The following is a 23,470-nucleotide window of genomic DNA, read 5'->3' as shown; positions in this document are numbered from 1 at the left end:
AGAGGCCTTGCTGCTCTGAAATGTGAACAGATCCTTTCTGAGGAGAGGAAAGAAAGGTCTCTAGGTTTTTATCACTCTTAGAGTGTAAGCAAATAGTTCTGATGGAGATGGAACTTCAGATCTCTCCAGAGCAATTTACTATTTCTAATTTATAAACCATGCTTACCATTCAATCCTTCCAACAAAGCTGTCAGTAATTTGCATGTCTGACAGAGCAGAGACATGAAACAATTCACGAAGCACTGTTTCCAAAATCTTCCACTTACAGCCACTATGGAATAACTGATATTGGACTTGCTCTTTTGCTGTAAACAACTAGAATATGGGACAAGGCACATGGCACATCATGTTCAGATCTTGAGCAATAGGAACTGCAGGACTGTGACTCATAAGATAAGGGAAACTAACAAGGCAAGTCCCATAATTACCTGAGGTTTCTGCATGGGAACCTTTTCCGAACTAGCATGCACAGTGGGGGAACGAGCAGAGCACAGCACTCTCACTGAGTGAGAAGATGTAAAATCAAATTCAGGGAGACCGAGGCAGCTCAAGTTGAAAGGGCTGGGTTGCAGAGAAGAGGGAATTTTCAAGAAAAATAGCTCCAAACATTTGCCCAGGAATCCCCTTGAGTCTTTGCCTGAATAAGCTGAGCTTGCATCCAATAAAACTCTATGAGGCCAGGATAAGAAAAACTACTAAAGAGCTGTAAGTTAAATGATTCACAGAGTTCATAGTAAGTAGGAGGATATTCCATTTCCAAACAGCCAGAGTGAAGACAGACATTATTGAATACCTGGAACATTTGTTAGAAACTCCAAAATGGTTGGCCTTGAGAGCAGAGCTTAAGCTAGCCATAGAATAAAGGCTCCTCTGTCCTGTCCTGATAGATCTTAAACACCAATATTGAAAAAAACCAAAGTACTTGCCACACAAAAATTATAGACTCTTTAAATAAAAGTAAATATAGACAAGCGATTTTTGAAAGAAGTACCAAAGTAATTTGATGGGGGAAAGATAGTCTTTTCAACAAATTGTGTGGGAACAGCTGGATACTCATATTGGGAGTGAGTGTGGGAAGGAACTTTAACACTTATTGTAAATAAATACAAAATTTAAGTCAAAACAGATTATAGACTTAAACATCAGAGCTAAAATTATAACATTTCTAGAAAACAGGACAAAATTGAAAAATTGAACTTCATAAAAATTAAAAACTTGTTCTTTGGAAAACAGGAAAATAAAAAGCAAATGTCAAACTGGGAGGCAAATGTCAACTTGTGAATATTCATCATTCTATAGTGAATATAGTGAAATACCTCATAATGAATAATATCTCATAAGAATAATATCTCATAGTGAAAAAATGAATATCTCATATCCAAAATATATAAATAACTCTTTCAATGCATCAATAAGATAACTCACTATTTACCCAGTAAAAGATGTGAGTGCATATCTCAAAAAAGATATCACCCAAATGGGCAACATTGTCTGGGTGCAGTGGCTTACACCTGGAATCCCAGCACTTTGGGAGACTGAGGCAGGAGGATCACTTGATCCCAGGAGTTTGAGACCAGCATGGGCAACATAGGGAGACTCCATCTCTACAAAAAGCACAAAAAGTAGCCGGGAGTGGAGGCATGCACCTGTAGTCTCAGCTACTTGTGAGGCTGAGCTGGGAGAATCACGTGAGTCCAGGGAGGTCGAGGCAGCAGTGAGCCATGATTGCGCCACTGTACTCCATCCTGGGGGACAGAGTGAGACCTTAGTCTCAAAACAAACAAACAAACAAACAACACAAATGGGCAATCAATCTTTACCTAAAGAGATGTTTTATGTTATTTGTTACTGAGAAAAGGCAAATTCAAATCACATTGAAATACCTCTATAAATTCATTAAAATGACTAAAATTAAAGACTTACACTCTCAAGAGTTGACATGGATTTGGAACTATTTAGATGTCTCATATATTGCTGGTGAGAGTGTAAAATAGTGTAAATAATCTGGAAAAAGTTTGGCATTTTCTTATATGGTTAAATATATAGTTACCTTTTGACCTAGTAATTATATTCCTCAGCATTTATATAAGACAAATGAAAATAAATGTCCACATGAAGACTCGTATATGAACATTCATAGCAGATTTATTCACAACAGCCCCAAACTGCTAAAAAATAAAGTACTTATTAAATTATGAATGATAAATAAACTGGGGTATAGTCATACAATGTAGTACTACTCTGCATTGAAAAATGAATGAACTATTGATGCACACAAAAACCTGGAGGATTCTCAAAAGCAATATACTGAGAAAAACAGGCTGAATTTAAAAGAGTATATACTGCATGATTCCATTTGTTTGAAATTCTGAGAAAGGTAAAATGAATCTATGTTGACAGAAAGATAAACAATTGCCTGGAGTTGGAATTTGGGGCGGGTGGTTTGACTGTAAATGGCCACAAGTGAATATTTCGAGGTGATAGAAAGTTCTGAAAGGGGAAGGTGGGGTGGTTACACAGGTCTGAATATTTGTCAAAAACTCATTAAACTTCATAATTGGATGTAACTTATACTGCAATAAATTTTGTTTAGAAATATTAATTAGAAACAAAGTGACATATCCTATAGGTCAAATTGTCTTGAGAGGGCTATAGGATTATCTCATTTACCTTTCAGAGGAGGGATATTGAAGGAAGAATTATTCTCATTCTTCAGTAAAGAAAAAACAAAATCAGACAACACAATATTTTCTAGTGTCTAGTAATACAGGCAGCTGTCAAGCACATCCATTCCTGTGTGTTGTTTGATTTCCCACCATGATCCGCCTTTACCTATGCAAGCTTCCCTAAAGTGTTGAGCATCTACCTCTTAAAGAAAATTACCATTTGAATTGGTCATATGACACATTAGGCTGTAAATGGAGACATTTCTAATGGTAAAACAAACTAGGGCTAAGAAGCTATTTGACCCTTTCATAGCACATTAGTAACTATTCCGTTTCATCTATGGCCAGTTTTAAAATGAGATTGCAAAAATCCACCTATTCTTGTCTCCCAACACTCATTTTTCTTTCCCCTGGGTCATGTTGCTTCCACTCATTCAATTATTTATACATTTATCTATGTCTGAGAGGAAGGTGAAGTAATGCATTTATAGTATTACTCCCCGTTTTATGGGGAATAAAAACAAAAACAAAAACAAAAAGACTTTCACACATTTAAAGCACTTAGGGAATTATGGTTGAGGTAGTTGACTTTGTTTATGAATTATCAGAAATGACTATGTCTCATAAAAAAAATCAATCACTGGAGACAGCACTTCTGGAGTACTGAAATAAAGAGCTCTTAAAATCGACTCCACAAGAGCAATGAGAACACTGGCAAAAATTCTCAAAATCAACTTTTTCAAAATTTGAAAATTAACCTAAAGATTTCAACAATCTGAGGAGCATTTATTCAAGGAAAACAGGTGAATCTTGTTAAGAAAAGTAAGCTTTGTGGTGCTTCAACCTACCCCATTTGCATTCCCTTCCCCTCAGTTCTGTGGTAGCCAGTTCTGTGATAATCACAGTAACCATGAAATAACAGTCTAGCAGCCACTAGCTGGGCAGAACCGGTTTGGTTTTCCCAAAAAGCCCTGCCCCCATAGAGTATGTCATTATTCAACCTGTCTGGAAGTTTGCTGGAAACTCTACCTCTCATGACTTGTCATTATTTGACTAAACATTTCCCTGAGGCATTTGTCAAATATAATCAGAGGTAATTGTTTAACATGGCAGCTGCCTAAGTCAGGGATAATAGTTGGTACCAAAAAAAAAAATAAAATTAAAAAAATAAAAATAAAAAAAATTGTTGCTGACCAAAAAAGGTTAAAAGAAAAGCTGGGGAATGAGGTTTTCGCAGGGGGTATGTTAGTTTCATGAAGGATCACAAACTAGGTTGCTTAAAATAATAGAGATGTATTGTCTCACAATTCTAGAGTCCAGACATCTGAAGTCAAGGTGTTGATAGGGTTTGTTACCTCTGAAGGCAATGAGGAATGATCTATAATGCTTGCTCCTTGCTTCTGGTGATTGCCATAATACTTTTGGTGTTTCCTGGTTTGTGGCTGTATCACTCCAATCTCCACCTTTGTCATCACACGGACTTCCTCTCTGTGTACCCCTATGTCATCACATGGCTTCCTTATAATGACACCAGTCATTCAATGTAGGGTCCTCCCTAAGCTGTTGTGATATCATCTTAACTAATTACATCTGAAAAAATATACTCCCAAATAAGGTCACATTCTGAGATTCCAGGTGGACAAATTTGGGGGGATCATTATTCAACCCAGTACAGAAAGCCTTAAAAGGCTCCTGTGAAAGTAGAAGTCCAAGTGCATGTCCAGGAAATATCTAAGAAACCCTTAATGCCTCTTGCTTATCTTAAGGTTCTATACAAATGAGAAGAAAAGGCTATTGCAGAAATGTGATCTGCTTGCCAGATCATTGACAGAGTGCTATAATACACACACAAAGCACTCTGGAGAGGCCAATAGACTAATTGTTTTAAGGAATTTAAGGAAATCTCTGTCCAATCATTAGCCACAAAGCAAAATAATCAGTGATTCAGTGGCCATGCACAACAATTAATACAAACTTTATGTGATTAATTCAGAAAAGTTACTAAAGAGGACAACATCAGCAATGAACAACAAAACAAACCTTGGGGAGGGAGAGGAATCTAGTTTCCTGGGTTGCCACATAATAGTTTGTACAATGTTCAGTTTAAGAAAAAATTGAAACATAAAAGGACTTAGAAAAATATGGACCATACACAGGAAAAGCTGCCAATAGAAACTGTTTCTGATTTAGCAAACACATTGAACGTTTTAAGAAAAGATCTTAAATCAGCTATCATAAATATGTCCAAAGGATTAAAGAAAATGATGTCTAAAAACTAAAGGAAAGTACAAGAATAATGTCTCCACAAATTGAACTTATCCAGTCTGAAGAATGAAAATCAAAGAAAATTTAAAAAAGAAACAAAGCCTTGGAGATTTGTGAGACATCACTAAGCATACCAACTAAAGAATAATGAAAATCCTAAGAGAGAAGAGAGAGAAAATGGATAAAAAAAAATCTTTGAGGAAAGAATGGGTGAAATCTCCTCAAATTTGATGAAAAACATTAATCTACACACCCAAGAAGCTCAACAAACTCCAAGAAGAAAAACTCAAAGAGATATACACTTAGATATATCATCGAATTGTTAAAAGACAGAGAATTTTAAAAGAGGCAAGGAAAATGAGACTCAGCATGTAAGGGATCTTCTACAAGGCTAATAAGCAATTTCTCCTTAAAACTGATGGAGACCAGAATAAAGTGGTGTGACGTATTTGAAGAACTGAAGGAAAAAGACTGCAACCAAAAATTCTATATCTAAAAAAAAAAAAAAAAATCTTTCAAAAATGAATGAAGACATATCCATAGAAACAAAAACTGTGAGAATTCTTCACTAGCAGATTTATCCTGTATAAAGAAACTAAAGGGAGTTCTTCAGGCTGAAATAAAAGGACACTAGACAGTAACTCAAATCCACATGAAGAAATAAAGAGAACTAGTAAAAATAACTTCTATCTGATTGAAAAGACAGGTACAGAAAGCAACAATTATAAAACTGTGTTGATAGGCTTATAATATATAAGATGTAATTCACATGACAATGATAGCACAATGAAGGGTAGAAGAGAATAGAGCTATATAGAAACCAATTTCTGTATACTATTGAAATTACATTGCTATTAGATTTTAGTTCTGATTCCCAGGGAAACCACTAAAAAAATACGCTAAAAAATATAGTGAATGAAATGATGAAGAAATTAAAATGGTACACTAGAATATTTATTTAACACAAAAGAAGGCAATATTAGAGGAACTGAGAAACAAAAATGACATATAGAAAACAAATAGCAAAAAGACACATGTAAATTCTACTTTATCAGCAATTACATTAAATGAAGATTGATTAGACACTCCAATCAAAAGGCAACAATTGGCAGAATGAATGAAAAAATATGATTTAATTATATAAAATCCACAAGAGATACATTTTAGATTTAAAGACAAATAGGTTGAAAGTAAAAGGATGGAAACATATATACCACATAAACTACAACAAAAATTTGTTAGGAATGGCTTTATGAATATCAGACAAAATAAAATGTAAGAAAAAATTGTTACTAAAGACAAGAATATTTTATAATGATAAAAGGGTATATTCAGCTAGAAGACATAATAATAACAAACAAAAAACACAAAAAATTATGTGCACCTCTCAACAGAGCCCAAAATACATGCAGCAACAACCAGAAGTGAAGGGAGAAAGAGATAATTTCACCATAATCATTAGAGACTACAATACTCCACTTTCAAAATGGATACAACAACCAAGCAGAACATTGACAAGAATATAGAAGACTTGAATGGCACTATAAACCAATGAGATATAACAGTTATCTATAAAACACCCACACAACAATAGAAGAATTCACCTTCCTCCCAAATGTGCACATGAAATATTCTCCAGGATAGATCATATGTTAAACCTAATACAAGTTTCAGCAAATTTTAATGAATTGAAACGGTACAAAGTATGTTCTCTAACCACAATGGGAAAAAATTAAATATTAATAACAGAAAAAATTGTGAAACCTATAAACCTACAAATTAAGCAACAGTCAACTAATGACTAATGAGTCACAGAGGAAATCAGAAAGAAATTAGAAAGTATTTAGATATGAATAAAAAAGAAAACAAAACATATTAAACCTTATGAAGTGTAGCTGAAGCAGTGATTTGAGGAAAATTTTTTTATGGCTGTAAATGCTTATATAAATAAAAGAAGACCCCGTATCAATTAAAAAGAGAAAGAAATCTCAAATCAACAACCTAATGTTTACCTTGAAGAATCAGAAAAAGAAGAGCAAACTAAACCCAGAGCAAGTCAAAAGGAAATAATGAAGATTAGAATGGAAATAAATAAAATGAAGAATAGAAAATCGATAGAAAAAAAGGTTGGTTACTTGAAAAAATCAACAAATTTGATAAACTTTTAGATAGACTAGCCATGGAAAAGAGAGAGGGCTCAAATTACTAAAATCAGGAATAAAAGAGGGGACAGCACCATCAACTTTACAGTAATAGAAAGGATTATAAAAAATGCAATGAACAATCATATTCCAACAAATGAAATAACGTAGATGAAATTGACAAACTCTAGGAAGATATAAACTAATGAATCTGATTCAAGAAGAAACAGAAATCAGAATAGATGTAAATACCAAAAAAAGAGGTTGAAAAATTTACACACACACACACACACCAGGCCCAGATGGCTACACAGGTAAACTATACAATTATTTAAACAAAAATTAATACAGATATTTCACAAACTTTTCATAGTTTCATATTTCAAAATAGAAGAGGAAACATTTCTCAACCCATTCTACAAGGCCAGTATTATGCTGATACCAAACCAGACAAAGACATCACAAGAAGATGATAGACTGAAAAAAAATTCCTTATAAATACAGATGCAAAAATCATTAGCAAAATACTAGCAAACATAATTCAGCAACATACCAAAAGGATTATACATCACAGCCATGTGAGATTTATATCAGGAATGCAACATGTGAAAATCAATCAATGTAATATACCAGCAACTGATTCTTTCAACAGACACAGAATAGGCACTTGACAAAATATAACAACCTTTTATGACAAAACCATTCAACAAACTAGGGATAGAACAGAACTTTATCAATTGAATAGAGAGTATCTATTAAAACCCACTGCTAATATCATACTCAACTGTGAAAGACTAAAATGTTTTCTTCTAAGATAAGGAGGAAGACAAAGATGTCCACTGTGTGAGGTCATTCTTGTTGCTATGAAGAAATACCTGAGACTGGGCAATCTTTTTTAAAGAAAATAGGTCTAACTGGCTCACAGTTCTACAGGCTGTACAGGAAGCATGGCGCTGGCATCTCTCAACTTCTGGGGAGGACTCAGGGAGTTTTACTTAAGGCAGAAGGTGAAGTGGAAGCAAGAGGAAGGAGATGCCATACACGTTTTAGCAGCCAGCTCTCCGGAGAACATACTCTCATGAGAAGAGCACCAAACAATGACCCAAACACCTCTCACTAGGCCCTACCTCCAACATTGGGGATCACATTTCAACATGAGATTTGGGTGGGACAAATATCCAAACCATATCATCCATTTCTGCCACTTCTATTCACACTGTACTGGAGGCTCTCAGAGCAATTAGAAAAGTAGAAGAAAGAAAAGGCATCCAGTTTGGAAGGAAGAAATAAAACTATCTCTATTCCCAGATAGCATAATCTTGTATATAGAGTCCTTGGAAATTCACAAAATCATATTAGAACTAATAAACAAGTCCAGCAAGTCTTCAGGATACCCAATCAATATACAAGTATCAATTGCATTTTATGTATTAGCAAAACAAATTTGAAAATGAAATTTAAAAAACAATGGCATGTATAAACGCACCAAAAAGAATAAAATGCTTAGAAATAAATTCAGTATAAAAGTAAAAATATATTTTGAAAACTACAAAACATTGTTGAAAGATTAAAAAAAATCTAAGTAAATGGAAAGGCATCATATTTATGGATTGGGAAACTTAGTATTGTTAATATAGTAAAACCTCCTAAAGTGAGCTATAGATTTATGAAATCCTTACCAAAACCCCAGCTGAACTCTTATATAAATCAATAATCTGATCCTAAAATTTATAACAAAATTTAAAAAAATAGAAAAGCTGAAACAATCTTAAAAAAGAAGAACAAAGTTGGAGGATTCACACTTCCTGGTTTCAAAATTTACTATAAAACAGCAGTAATCAAGAGAGTATGAAATTGAATTGAAAGTTTAGAAACAAATCCTCACGTTTATGGTCATTGATTTTTGACAAGGAGGGCAAGACAATTAAATGGGGGGAAATAATGGTCTTTTCAACATATGGTGCTGGGACAACTGTGTATCCACAGGCAAAAAAAAAAAAAAGATTCAAAACCTAAATATAAGAGCTAAAACTACAAAATTATTAGAAGAAAATCCAATCTAAAACCTTGGATTTGGCCATGTTTCCTTGCATATGACACCAAAAGCCCAAGCAACAACAATGACAACAACAACAAAATAAATTAGACTCTGTCAAAATTAAAAACTGTGTGTTTCAAAGGACAGTAATAAGAAAGTGAAAAGACAACTAACTCACAGAATGAGAGAAAATGTTTGTAAATCATATATATATAAAAAAGAACTGGTATTCAGAATATGTAAACAACTCTTGCAACTCAATAATAAAAAGATAAATAACTTAATAAAAAATTGAGCAATTATTTGAGTAGAGATTTCTTCCCAAAAGACATACAAATGGCCAGCAGCACATGAAAAGATCCTCAATTTATTAGTCACTAGGGAAATACAAACCCAAACCACAATGAGCTACTATTTTATATTCACTAAGATGGTGTAATAAAAAAAGATGGACAATAACAATCAAGAATATGAAGAATTTAGAATCATCATACATTCTTTAATTTTCTTTCTTTGTTTGGAGACAGGATCTTGTGCTTTTACCTAGGCTGCAGTGCAATGGTGGGAACATGGTTCACTGCAGCCTCAACCTCCTGAGTTCAAACAATCCTCCTGCCTCAGCCTCCTGAGGAGATGTGACCACAGGCACTGGCCACCACACCTGGCTAACATTTTTTTTCTTTTTTCATACAGATGGAGTCTCCCTGTGTTGCCCAGGCTGATCTCAAATTTCTGTGTTCAAGCAATCCTCCTGCCTCAGCCTCCCAAAGTGCTGGGATTATAGGCATGAGCCACTGTGCCCAGCCCTCTTACATTGTTTATGGGAATGTAAAATGGGGAATCTGCTTTGGAAAACAGCTTTGCAGTTCCTCAAAAGGTTAACCACAGAGTCACCATTTGACCCTGAAATCCTACTGCTAAGTGTATATTCAAAGGAATTAGAAATAAATGTCTACAAAAAATTTTGGTTACAAATGTTCATAGCATTATTATTCTTTTTTTTTTTTTTTTTTTTTGGAGACAGAGTCTTGCTCTGTTGCCCAGGCTGGAGTGCAGTGGTGCAATCTTGGCTCACCACAAGCTCCGCCTCCCGGTTTCACGCCATTCTCCTGCGTCAGCCTCCCAAGTAGCTGGCACTGCAGGCACCCGCCACCACACCCGGCTAATTTTTTTTTTTTTGTATTTTTTTTTGTAGTACAGATGGGATTTCACCGTGTTGGCCAGGATGGCCTCCATCTCCTGACCTTGTGATCTGCCCACCTTGGCCTCCCAAAGTGCTGGGATTACAGGCGTGAGCCACCGCGCCTGGCCAGGATTGTTAATCTTAATAACAAAAAAGTGGAAACAACATAAACATCCTCAAATGATAATAGATAACCCAAATGTGGTATATCCATACAATGGGATTCAGCCATAAAAATGACTAGCATAATGATGCATTCTACAATGTGGATGAACCTTGAAAACATTAAGCCACATGCAAGAAACTACACACAAAAGACCACATAGTGTTTGATTGCACTTATATGAAATACTCAGAATAGACAAATCCATAGAGGCAGAAAAGTAGGAGTGTTTGCCGGGGGCAGGAGACAAGAGGAATATTGAGTGAATAACTGGTGTGGGGTTTCTTTTTGTGATGATAGTAATTTTCTGAAATTAGATATTGGTGATGGTTGCATGACTTTGTGAATATACTAAACCACTGAATTGTACATTTCAAAAGGATAGATTTTATGATATCTGGATTTATCTCAGTTTTTAAAATGTGAAACTCTGATCCTTCCTCCTGATCTGTGCATGAGAAGACTTTCCTTCTCTTCTAGGGCATATGGAAAAGCAAGATGTCTCCTGTCCTTTTTAGTGTCACCTGTACCTCAAAAAATGAGGAAAGAACAAAGCAAGAAGAAGTCATGTTTCAACTTGCTGCCATTTGAACCTGGAATGAACATGAGAAAATTTATAACAAAATTAGTTCTGCAGTTAACATCTACAAAAAGCAGCCCAGACCAAACACCAGGCCTGTGGTTTACAGGGACGGCCAGTGGTCTTGCCCTCCCTCACTTGTGAGGTTTCAGTGAGTGATGGGAAAACACTTTAGTGAGCTCTTCATCACCTAGGGAGCTTGTTAAAATGCAGATTCTGTCTTAGCAGGCCTGCAACGGGGCCCGAGATTATGCCTTTCTTACAAGCTTCTGGATGGACGGTGCTAATCAGCTTTGAGGAGTGAGGTTACAGGCATCGTGTAAGCAGGCATTCTATCTATCAAGGAAGCCTCCTGTATTAGTCCTTTTTCACATTGCTATAGAGAAATACCTGAGGCTAGGTAATTTATAAAGAAAAGATGTTTATTTGTCTCACAGTTTTGCAGGCTGTACAGGAAGTGTGGTGCCAACATCTCCATCTGGTGAGGGCCTCAGCAAGCTTGCAGTCACCGTGGAAGGAGAAGGGGGAGCAAGTGAATCACATAGCAAGAGAGAGAGAAGGGGGAGAGCCATCTCTTTTAAACAACCAGATCTCCTATGAACTAACTGAGCAAGAATTCACTCATCACCAGGAGGATGGCACTAAACCATTCATAAGGGATCTGAGCACATGATCCAATCACCTCCCACCAGGCCCCACCTCCACCTAGCACTGGGAATCACATTTCAACATGAGATTTAGACGGAACAAACATCCAAACCATATCAGCTCCCTAGGAGAGAAGTTTAGACCGTTTTGAAGGAGGAAGGGACATATTGTTTACCAGGGCAGGCCATAATATTTCCAGTGAAGGATTAAGAAGGTTGAAAGGTAGCAATAAGTAAGGCAGGTGCAAACAAATGATAAGCCGACTGGCTCAGCTCTGCTAGAGGGATGGAGACGTAATAGTGGAAAGAAATAAATAGTGAGTCAAAGAACTTCGGTGGCCCACCTATGTCATCTGGCTGTGTCACACTCAGCCAGCAATTCTGAGACTGTGTGCACTGTTGGTCTGTAAACTGTTCATAGGTGTCAATCTGGTTGCGCGGTCAAATTAAGAGGAAATTCTGAGGTTAAACACATTTATTTTTAAAATTTTTTAAAATGCTTGTCTTTTTCTTCTCGATTCTGGGCACGTGTTTTCTGCCTTTTAAAAAATAGTTTCATGTTGCCAGGTACAGGTTTTTTAGAAGTTGCCAAATGACATCTCTTTTTTCTCTCCCTTTGAAATGGTGATTTCCAATCCCAACTGTTCAGTGAAATGATCTGAGAGCTTCTTAGAAATATCAATGCCTGGGACTCACCGCTAGACACTTTGATTTAGCGAGCCTGGGTGGGGCCTGGGAATCAGTGTTTTTAAAAAGCTCTTCAAGTGATTTAAATGAGCAACCACTGCTCTCTGATCATTCTCTCACCTGACTCCACCTGCAGCAGGCAGCCTACAGGCGTAAACACTGAGTGGCCATGGCTTACCTGGTAACAAGAGGCTGCTCAGAGTGTCAAAGGCTGGGACAGTCTCATAAATTATTTATAAACTATTACCTGTGCCTGACGGATTGTATTTTTTCTGTTAGGATTGTACAGCAATAGTTAATGGTTGTCTATGAGTTCCCAAGTTAGGCCCCCTATTCATACTGAATGTCAGCTCAAGAAACTCACACTTGCAATTTTTAAAGATGGGCGTTGGCAGTTTATAAGATATGACTGGGAAGTAAATGTATCTAAGATTTTGGAGGAGTGGAGGAATCTCCTTTCAAAAAGATTGGATTGGGGGCCAGGCATGGTGGTTCACCCCTGTAATCCCAGCACTTTGGGAGAGCGAGATGGGCAGATCACATGAGACCAGGAGTTTGAGACCAGCCTGACCAACATGGCAAAACCCGTCTCTACTAAAAATATAAAAATTAGCAGGGCATAGTGGCATGCCTGTAGTCTCAGCTACTTGGGATATTGATATTGATACTTGGGAGGCTGAGGCATGAGAACCACTTGAGCCCAGCAGGCGGAGGTTGCAGTGAACTGAGATCACATCACTGCACTTCAGCCTGGGTGACAGAGTGACACCCTCCAATCCAGTCACCTCCCACCAGGCCCCACCTCCAACATTGGGAATCACATTTCAACATGAGATTTAGAGGGGACTAACATTCAAACCATGTCAGTTCCCTAGGAGAGAAGTTTAGAACATGTTTTGAAGGAGGAAGGGACATATGGTTTACCAGGGCAGGCCATAATATTCCCGGTGAAGGATTAAGAAGGTTGAAAGGTAGAAATCTGTAAGGCAGATGCAAACAAATGATAAGTCCACTGGCTCAGCGCTGCTAGAGAGGTGGAGACATAATGGTGGAAAGAAATAAATAGCAAGTCAAAGAACTTTGGTGGCCCACCTATGTCTAAAAATAAATACATACATACATACATACATACATACATACATAAAAATGTGTTAAAAAGATTGGATTGGTTGCTTTGAATCTACCTGGAGAGAAACTTAGTCTTAATAGCGATGAGCAATTTGGCAAGAATCAGAGAAGCCAGACATCAATGCAAACCACAGATAGTTTTGATGGCAAAGAGCCTTCATTAGGAGCTTTATTTCATGTTTGTATTTTATTTTTTAAATTCAACTCTTCTTTTTTTAAAAAAAAGTTATTGAAGTGTAATTTACCTGTAATAAGAGAGGCTTGTTTTAAGAGTACAGTTCCGGCGGGACGCGGTGGCTCATGCCTGTAATCCCAATACTTTGGGAGGCTGAGGCGAGCGGATCACGAGGTCAGGAGATCAAGACAATCCTGGCTAACATGGTGAAACCCTGTCTCTACTAAAAATACAAAAAAGTAGCCGGGCGTGGTGGCAGGCGCCTGTGGTCCCAGCTACTCGGGAGGCTGAGGCAGGAGAACGGCGTGAACCTGGGAGGCGGAGCCTGCAGTGGGCCGAGATCGTGCCACTGCTCTCCAGCCTGGGAGACAGAGCGAGATTCCGTCTCAAAAAAAAAAAAAAAAAAAAAAAAAAGAGTACAGTTCCGTAAATGAGAAAGTGAGATGTGTCTCTCTGTGTAACCATCATCCCAGTCAAGATATAGAACATTTCCATCACCCCAAAAGGTACCCCTGTGAACTCTGCAATCACTTCCTCCCCAGGCCTGCCCTAGGTAACTACACTGGTCTTATTTCATATAGATGAAACATAAGATATGTACACACATATATGTGGCTCCTTCAGTCTGGATAATATTGTTGAGATTCATTCATGTTATTGCAGGAATTCATAGTTCACTTTTTAAAAAAAGTTATTGAATAGCATTATGGCTGCACCACAGGTTTTTTTTTTTTTTTTTTTTTTTAATCCATTCACCTAGTGACCAACATTTGGGTTAATTTCAGTGGAGCTATTATCAATAAAGCTGTACGAAGATTTATTTACAAGTTGTTTCTTTCATGTAAATAATTGGAAGTGAAGTTGCTAGGACACATGCTAAGTGGGGCACATAGTAAATTTATAAGAAATTGTCAAATTGTTTCCCAAAGTGGTTGTAACATTTTATACTCCCACTGACAGTGGATAAGAGCTGCAGTTGTTAAATATCCTTGTCAACTCTTGTATTGTCAGTCTTCTTAATTTTAGCCATTCTAGCTGATTTGCCGTGGTATCTCATAGTGATGAGATACCATTACAAATATGGTATTCATTTCCCTGATGGCTAAAAACTAAACAAATATTAGCCCCTATCTGAAATCATATATAAAAATTAACTGTAAATGAAATATAGGTATAAACATAAAAGGAAAAACTATATAATACTATTACCAAAAAACATAAGAAATCTTTGTGACTTTTGGGAGTAGGCAAATACTTATTAGACAACTCATAAATAGTACTTGAACATGCAAAAGAAAAAGTGATTATTTAAATTTCCTCAAAATTTAAATAATCTGCCCTTCAAAAGACAGCATTAATAAAATTAAAAGTCAAGTCACAGACCGGGAGACAATATTTTCAATGAATACATTTAATAAATAGTTGTGTCCAGAATCTACAAACAATTCCTACAACTCAAAAACAAACCCACTTAACGAAAAAAGGGGCAAAAAAATTTAATAGATACTTTAAATTTATTTTTATCATACATAATCTCACAAAGTGCATAAATGTGATCATACACACTTCTTTTTTTTTTTTTTTGAGACAGACTTTCACTCTGTCACCCAGCCTGGAGTACAGTGACATGATCTTGGCTCACTGTAACCTCCACCTCCTGGGTTCAAGTGATTCTCCTGCTTCAGCCCCCCTAGTAGCTGGAATTACAGGCTCCCGCCATCGCACCTGACTAATTTTTATATTTTTAGTAGAGACGGTGTTTCACCATGTTGGCCAGACTGGTCTCGAGCTCCTGACCTCAGATGATCTGCCTGCTTCGGCCTCCCAAAGTGCTAGGATTACAGGTGTGAACCACCACATCCGGCTGATCATATATACTTCTAAAAATAGTATTTATTTTTCCAATTTTTACTCGGTTTTCACTTTGTTTTCCTTATTCTACTTACACCATTACCCAGCCCAATCCCCTGGGTACCCATAGTAACAAGCTAGAAGTGTTTCTCTAGTAATTTAATCATATCAAGGCACATACTCACACACACACACACACACACACACACATACAGTTTTTGTCCATTTTTTTTTACCAAAATTAGAATATTATATTTATATTTCTGTCTGTTTGCATATTTAAAATTTTTTAACAAGTTATCATTATTAACATTGATCCAAGTCAACTGTCATGATTCTAATTTTTTATTTTCCCAGCAGCATACTATTCTGTCATGTGTATTTACCACAAATTATTCAGCAATTTTCTTTTCTTTCACTTTTTTCCACTTCAAAAAATGGGGCAATAAATGTCCTTGCACATATCCTTACTTCTTGGTATTTTTTGGTTTTAGGAGTGGAATTCCTGCCAACTTGCTTTCCATATAAAGGCTGTGCTCTTTCCCACACCACAACCAGTGATGTGGATGGGAGAGAGGCAGTACATCCTTGTCCTTAGGTGCAGACAATCATGTGCCAGACTGCCTGAATTCAATTCCTAGCTCTGTAACTTGTTAGATGTGTCCCCTTGTGCCTCAAATTCCACATCTGCAAAATGGTAATAACAACCCTTACTTCACAGAGGCATTGGGAAGGTCAAGTGAATTCACCTGCAGAGCAATTCATGCTTGGCACCTAAGTGCTGTGGAATTGTTACCCATACCCATTGTTCATTTCACAAATGTCGAGCAAGCACCTATTTTTTTCAGAATCTATTTTAGACTCCAGGGATACAGCACTGAATAAAAATATTACTTTCCCAGTGGAGCTTTCATTCTGGTGGAAAAATCTACTACAGTGTTTACAGTTTAAAAATAATTTGTTTTTCTGGTAGACATAAAGTGATAGCTTATTATTTGTTTTGATTTGCATTTTCCTGACTAGAAGTACATTTGATCATCTTTTCACTTATAAATTTGATACCTCTTTTTTTGTTTTGTTTTGTTTTGTTTTTGAGACAAGATCTAGCTCTATGGGCCAGGCTGGAGTGCAGTGGCACCATCTCGGCTCAATGCAACATCTACCTCCTGGGCTCAAACCATCCTCCCACCTCAGACTCTGGAGAAGCTGGGATTACAGGTGCACACCACCATGCCCGGCTAATTTTCATATTTTTTGTAGAGACAGGGTTTCACCATGTTGCCCAGGCTGGTCTCGAAATTGGGAGCTCAAGTAATCCGCCTGCCTCCATCTCCCAAATTGCTAGGATTGCAGGCACGAGCCACCCCACCTGTCCTAAATTTGACACTTCTATTTGCATCACTTAGGTTATCTATTTACATATTTTTGCCCACATTTAAATTTTTTAACCATTTTTGTTTAGTATAAAAATGAATACTTTTCTGTGTGTTACAAATCCTTCCTCAAATCTATAACTTGTCTATTGACTTTGTATATGGCATCGTTTATCATCTGATTGTTTTTCATTCTGATATAGTATTTAACTATTTCCATTATCATTTTATGGCTTTTAGACTATAAGATTAGGTTAGGTTCCATTGTACCTGTAGTTTCTGAAATATTTCTGGCAAAAATTTTATTGTTCAGGCTTCACTGTTGCAAGAAAAAATGTTAAAAAATTATTGTTTATCTTTTCACAGGTAAATCTTTATCTGAAATTGATATTTGAGTATGGTGTTACATGGGGTTTCATTTTTCTCTTCTAAGTGAGGAGTCAATTATTCTGGCCCTATTTCTTAAAAATGCCATTATTTTTTCATCTAAATAAAATGAATATTTAACATATATACCATATATCACACTTCTGAATGATTTATTCTATTTATAGATCTGTGTGTTCCTACGCCAATACCACTTTGACCTGATTATACTTACTTTTGGGGGTTGTTGATATCTAATGAGGCAAGTTGTGTTCCCTCACTGTTCTTCACTTGCCTTGGTGCTTCTTGGAAATGTATTCTTCCATATTGACTTTAGAATAATTTTGTCTAATTTAGGCCAGGCATGGTGGCTCACACCTGTAATCCCAGCACTTTGGGAGCCTGAGGTAGGAGGATCATTTGAGCCCAGGAGTTCCAGATCAGCCTGGACAACATGGTGAAATCCTGTCTCTACAAAAAATACAAAGAGTTAGCCAGGCGTGGTGGTACATAACTGTAGCCTGTAGTCCCAGCTACTCAGGAGGCTAAGATGGGAGGATGGCTTGAGCCTGGGAGGTTGAGGCTGCAGTGAGCCAAAATTGTGCCATTGCACTCCATCCTGGGTAACAGAGTGAAACCCTATCCCCCCACCCCCCAAAAAAGAATAATATTCTCTAGCTTTAGAAAGCAGGAATTCTAATTGGAGTTGAATAAATCGATATATTAATTTTAATAGAATTGATATTGTCTTTTTCTTTAAGAACATGGTATGCCCTTTCTTTTATTAGGATGTTATTTTTATATTTTTAATAACATTTTATAGCTCTTTCCATATGGGTACTGTGCCTTCCTTGTTAAATTTATTTCTAAGCATTTTATGGATTTTACAATGAACTAAATTTCACATTGCTGTTTCTAGATGTTACTGTTAAATGAAATAAAATTTCATAATGTTTTTATTTCATCTTGTACCCAGTAACTTTTCCAAAATTATTCTGGTATTTTTTATCATAGTATTTTGAGTTTTGATTGGTAAAAGGAGAAATAACTTTCTTCTTTCTCATGTGTTCATATCAGTTATTTTATGTTGTTGCCTTATTGTATGTGGGAAAACCTCCAAGGAAATATAAAAAATAATGATGATAACAACCACCTCTGTCCAGTTCCTTTTGTAAATTAAAACCACCCTACTATTTTGCTATTTATTATCATGCTATATCATTATCAAGTATATGGTATTTGTATATTTAAATATTTCTTTTTATTCTTCATTTATATAATGTTTTAGTAAGAATGGCTCTTGCATTTCAAATTCCTTTTCAGAATCAATGAGTATGATTTTTCTACCATAACATATTGGAGAGTGGTTTATACTTACATGTTTTTTGGTATTAATTTTTCTGGCTTTCCTGAGATAAATTCTGTCTAATCACAACATGGGATTTTTAGTTACAAGTCTAAGTAAGTTTCTTTACCAGAACTTCTCAGAAACTTTCATAAGCTAATCATCTTTCCACCCTTAACAGGGAAATTGAGTAGAATTCCTCTTAAATAATTTAAAAACCACTTTATTGATGTGTGATTGCCATGTAAAAAGCTGCACATATTTAAGATATTAACGAGTTGATGAGTTTGGGAATAAGAATATATCCGTGAAATCAATCACCACCATCAAGGCTATGAACGTTATCTAACAGCTCCCAAAGTTTCTTCCCATCCATTTTGTTATTGTTGTGTGTGTGAGGAAAGTGTAAGAACACTTAACATAAGATCTACCCTCTTAGTAAAATTTAAGCACATATCACACTACTGTCACCTATAGGCACTATTCCATATAGTAGATCTTCAGAACATATTTATCTTCTATAACTAAAATTTTGTACGCTTTGACTGAAGTGAATTTTATTTCAGATTCCCTTTCTTTCTCATGCAGAATCTGCTAACATCCCCAAGAGGTTCAGGAAATGCAACACTAAGAAATACTGTTGTTACTGGTAGTTGCATCTGTATGTAGTATAAATGACATCCTGGTCCTTAGCTTTTTCACAGGTAAAGGATAATGATCTAGAGAGAATCTCTCATGTCCCATTCATAGTACAACCATTCCAGTCTCCCAGAATTGTTTCTACAAATGTCTTTGTCTCTTAACTCAATATGCTCTGGGTAGCAAAGTCAACTTAATTTCAGTAAGAATAGATTATAATTATTCATCTTCTAGTAATACCTATAGAATAAACTGTATATCTTTTTAAGATTAGTATTTTAAAGCACATTTTACAGAGGAAGCATAAGGTATTAAGAAACATTTTTTTTTTCCCGAGGTCACATAGTTAAGAAACCAATGAGTCACACATTGAATCTGGTCCACACCTTTGACACCTTACTACATGGCTTCCATACTATAGCCTAAAGGAAGGGAGACCCATCAATCCTAATAGGAAAAGCAGGGAAAAACTAGTAAGTAAATCCTCAGAGACTCATTTCATCTAACTGACTTGCTCATTACCACTCCCATGTGCCCCAACACCCACCTGCTTAAATCACCAAATGGTTGTTCCCACTGAATGGTTACCGGCTACCCCTTCTCACCCACCAGGGCCACACCAAACAGATAGTACTATGGGCTCTGGAGTTCGGTGCCAGCCATGGACAAGTTACTTAATCTTTACTTATTGTTTGACTATGCATAAGTCATTTAATCTTTTAATGACTTTGTTTCCTCATCTACACCATGGGTGCAATAATAACACAATCCTCATAGATTTTGTATGGATTGAGTGACATAGCACTTAATAGCTTAAAATAGGGTCCATAACATAGTAATTGCTCAGTGTAAGTTAGTCACTGTCATTATCACTATATTTAGCTCTATTCTAGTAGAGGAATGGCCAACAATCAAATAGTGATAGTTAGGAATTAAGTTCTCCCTCCTCACACTGCACTCTTATCCAGGACTTTGTTCCTTCAATCATTTGTCATATAACAGGATTTTGAGTTTTTTTCCTCTTTCCAGTTTGCCAGTAATTCTTTTAAAGGTACTGGATTCGATGTTGCCAGCCAAAAGACAGTAAAGCAAAATCAATCTACTCCTCATTATAGAGGCTACCTTTCTAGAGGCTCGAGCAACATTAGTTTTCATGGCAACCACATCACTCTGCATATCAGTGATCCTCAACAGAGAAGTGAGAGAGACATGTCAGCATGTTGGTATGGCATGTGCAGTCTGAAATGGCATGAGAATATTAAACATTCTCCATATGGTAATTATGAAGAATTTTTAAATCTGTTATACAAACTTAGAATATAAAGCTCATTAGAAGCTTCCTGGCTGTGTGATATGCTGACTCTTCAACTATACCCAAAGGCAGATGCCTACTTCAGTTGTGCCTAAAAACAGTTTTGCTTTTGTTTCACATATTTGACTACTAGCTAGCAAGCAAAAAGTTCAAAGAGGTGCAAAGGATAGAAATCTACTATTCATGACTGCCACAGTGTTGAATGTGCCCCCAAATTTCATGTGTTGAAAACTTAATCTCCAAATTCATATGCTGATGGTATTTGGAGGTGAGGCCTTTAGGAGGTAATTAGGATTAGAGTAGGTCATCAGGACAGGGGCCCCATGATGGGACTTGTGGCTTTATAAGAGGAGGAAGTGAGACCTACACTGGTACACTGTTGCTATCTTGCCATGTGATGCCCTCTGCCGTGTTATGAGGCAGCAAGAAGGGCCTCCCCAGATGCTAGTGCCATGCTCTTGGACTTCCCAGTCTTCAGAACTGTAAGAAATACATTTCTTTATAAATTATCCAGTCTTTGGTATTCTGTTATAACAACAGATAACACACTAAAACACCAGCCTTCATGATTTGACCACATACACATTTCTAATCTGATGTGAGGTGGTAATATTCAATTTGTTGGTAAATTAAAAATTCAGTTAATCCAGCTGGTTATTCCACTGAGGCAACTAGTTGGACAAATTTTTTTGTCCAGCGTACTAAAGTAACTGAGGTTATTAAGCCTTGGGTTTATATAAGCTGCATATCCTATATTTATTTGTTCTAAGTTTGGTTTCTTCATAGCCCTTTGGGATTATTGGAAAACATTTAAACTGTGAAGTTTAGGGATTAGTTTCAATAGTTGCTTGGATTCATTAGCATAAAAAAATGAAAGATAATAGAAAATAAATTAAATGTAATGCCCCTCCCCTGACTCCAACAAATAGAGTAAACTCTTAGGTATTACAAATAGGAGAACTGTAACAATAGCGCCCATTTATTGAATGACTTCCTTGTGCCAGATATATTTTGGTATGTCATTTTACTTAATGTTCCATCATTTCTATGAGCAAATGTTGAATTCCATGTCATTTTTCAGGAAATCAAGGCTCAGAAAATGTCAGTTTCTTCCTCAATGACTCAGGACTGGTAATTACCAGAGTTGGATTCATATCCACATCTGTCTCCCTCTAAAGTTCTTATGCTAATCTGTCTCTTCCATGATACAATAATATACCATTAAAGAGAAAAAAATTCATAAATAACTAGAATAGCACCAACTCATGAGCTATAAAAATGTTATATTTAAAAATAATTCTGTGCAAAGTTAATTATTGCTTTTTGATAGAATTATAAGATTAATGCACAGGGGAGACAGTGGATACAATATATCTTTATGTGGGAATGGTGATTTCTTTCATTTGTCATGTTGTACAATTTTTCAACCAGTCTAGATTGGCTTGTTTAGCATCTCCAGGAAGCTCTTATTGTTGACAGAAGGAAAATCCAATTGCCTTAAGTGTCTCTTGCAGGAAGCTAACTCCAGACTGCGCTAGCTGTTCTCTAGGCAGGTTTCTGTTGCTTCTGGCATCGAGGTCTGGGAGAGCGTCTGAGCCATAGAAGGGAACCCTGCATAGCCTCTGCTCCAGCCGAGTCCTCACCCTCTTTACATGCTCATTCCTGAGGGCCTGAAATCCCCACTCTCTCCTCTTCTTTGTGTCCCCAGCTCACACTTTAAGATCTGGTTCAAGTGTATTTTTCCCCATAAGGCATTGCTCAAAAATAATCACAGTAAGTCTCTTTTATCCAAATTATTCAAGCATATATTGCTAAAATCATTTAGTCATTTGCTATCCTCTATTGTCCTTAACATGATAAGTCTTGACCCTATAACAAGACCTAGAGGGTCCTAAGAGCAAACAATCTTCAGAAACCCACTGAGCTTGAGGAAAGTTCTTCATAAACACTGTAGTTATTGACTTGAACTCTTGCTTATTCAGAAATAAATTAAGACCTGGCCTGAAAGAAGCCCTGAAAGTTTAAGGAAATCTATGCCTCTTTTATTAACTAAAATATGGTGAGGGTTATAGCCAAAGCACTGGGAGATTCATTTAGTCCTTTCTGGAAATGCATCAGCATCCCCAGTAGACCAGGGGTTTCAAAACAGACTATGCAGGTCTTCTGACCTCAGCTTTCCCCAAGGTTTTGATTCAGGTGCAGTGTGTTCTGCCTCTATTTAGAACCACAGTTCAGAATGCAGCAGTCTCTCAGTCTTACAAACCTCCATTCATAGAAGGGCCAGAATATTTCCAGAGCTCTTGTAGTGAAAGGATATGCCCTCTGAAAGAAACAGAGCAGCACGATTGCCATCACACTGTGGTGAGGAAAGAAATGCAAGCAGTGTTAGGCCTTCCACGAACAGGTGTGTTACTCATCTTTAACTCAGTAAGATAAAGTGTGACTGCTACACACTTAGTAGGGGCTGCTATTTAACAATGCTTCTGAAGGAAGCCTTTTTCCTCCCTTCTCGTCACTGGAATCATGCAGTGTTGTCTACTGCAAAGGGCAGGCTGTCTTGAAATCTGGAAAGCAGCTCACAGGAAATTGCTGTAATTAGGTGCTGTTTGGTAGAGAACTGTGCAAATCATAGCATGTCATTTTCAGGATTAGCATTGCAATGTCCTGGAAGATTGTGAGTGAAAAAAATATCCTAGTGTTGTAGACATCCCTTGCTTTGATTTCAGCCTCTGTGACAAAATGGTTGTATGACTTTGGTGAACTCGCCCTCCTTGTCTGAGAAGGAATCCTGCCCATCTCTGCATGAACAGAGAGGTAGAAGTCAGTGAGGAAAATCTTCAGCCTGTCTGAGCCATGATTTCTGCTGGGCTTATTTTTGACTTTCAAATATGTCAGATACACTGTAGTTTCC

Source organism: Hylobates moloch, unplaced genomic scaffold, assembly GCF_009828535.3.
Source record: "Hylobates moloch isolate HMO894 unplaced genomic scaffold, HMol_V3 SCAFFOLD_18, whole genome shotgun sequence".
NCBI lineage: Eukaryota > Metazoa > Chordata > Mammalia > Primates > Hylobatidae > Hylobates > Hylobates moloch.
Note: the sequence above shows the minus strand (reverse complement) of the source record.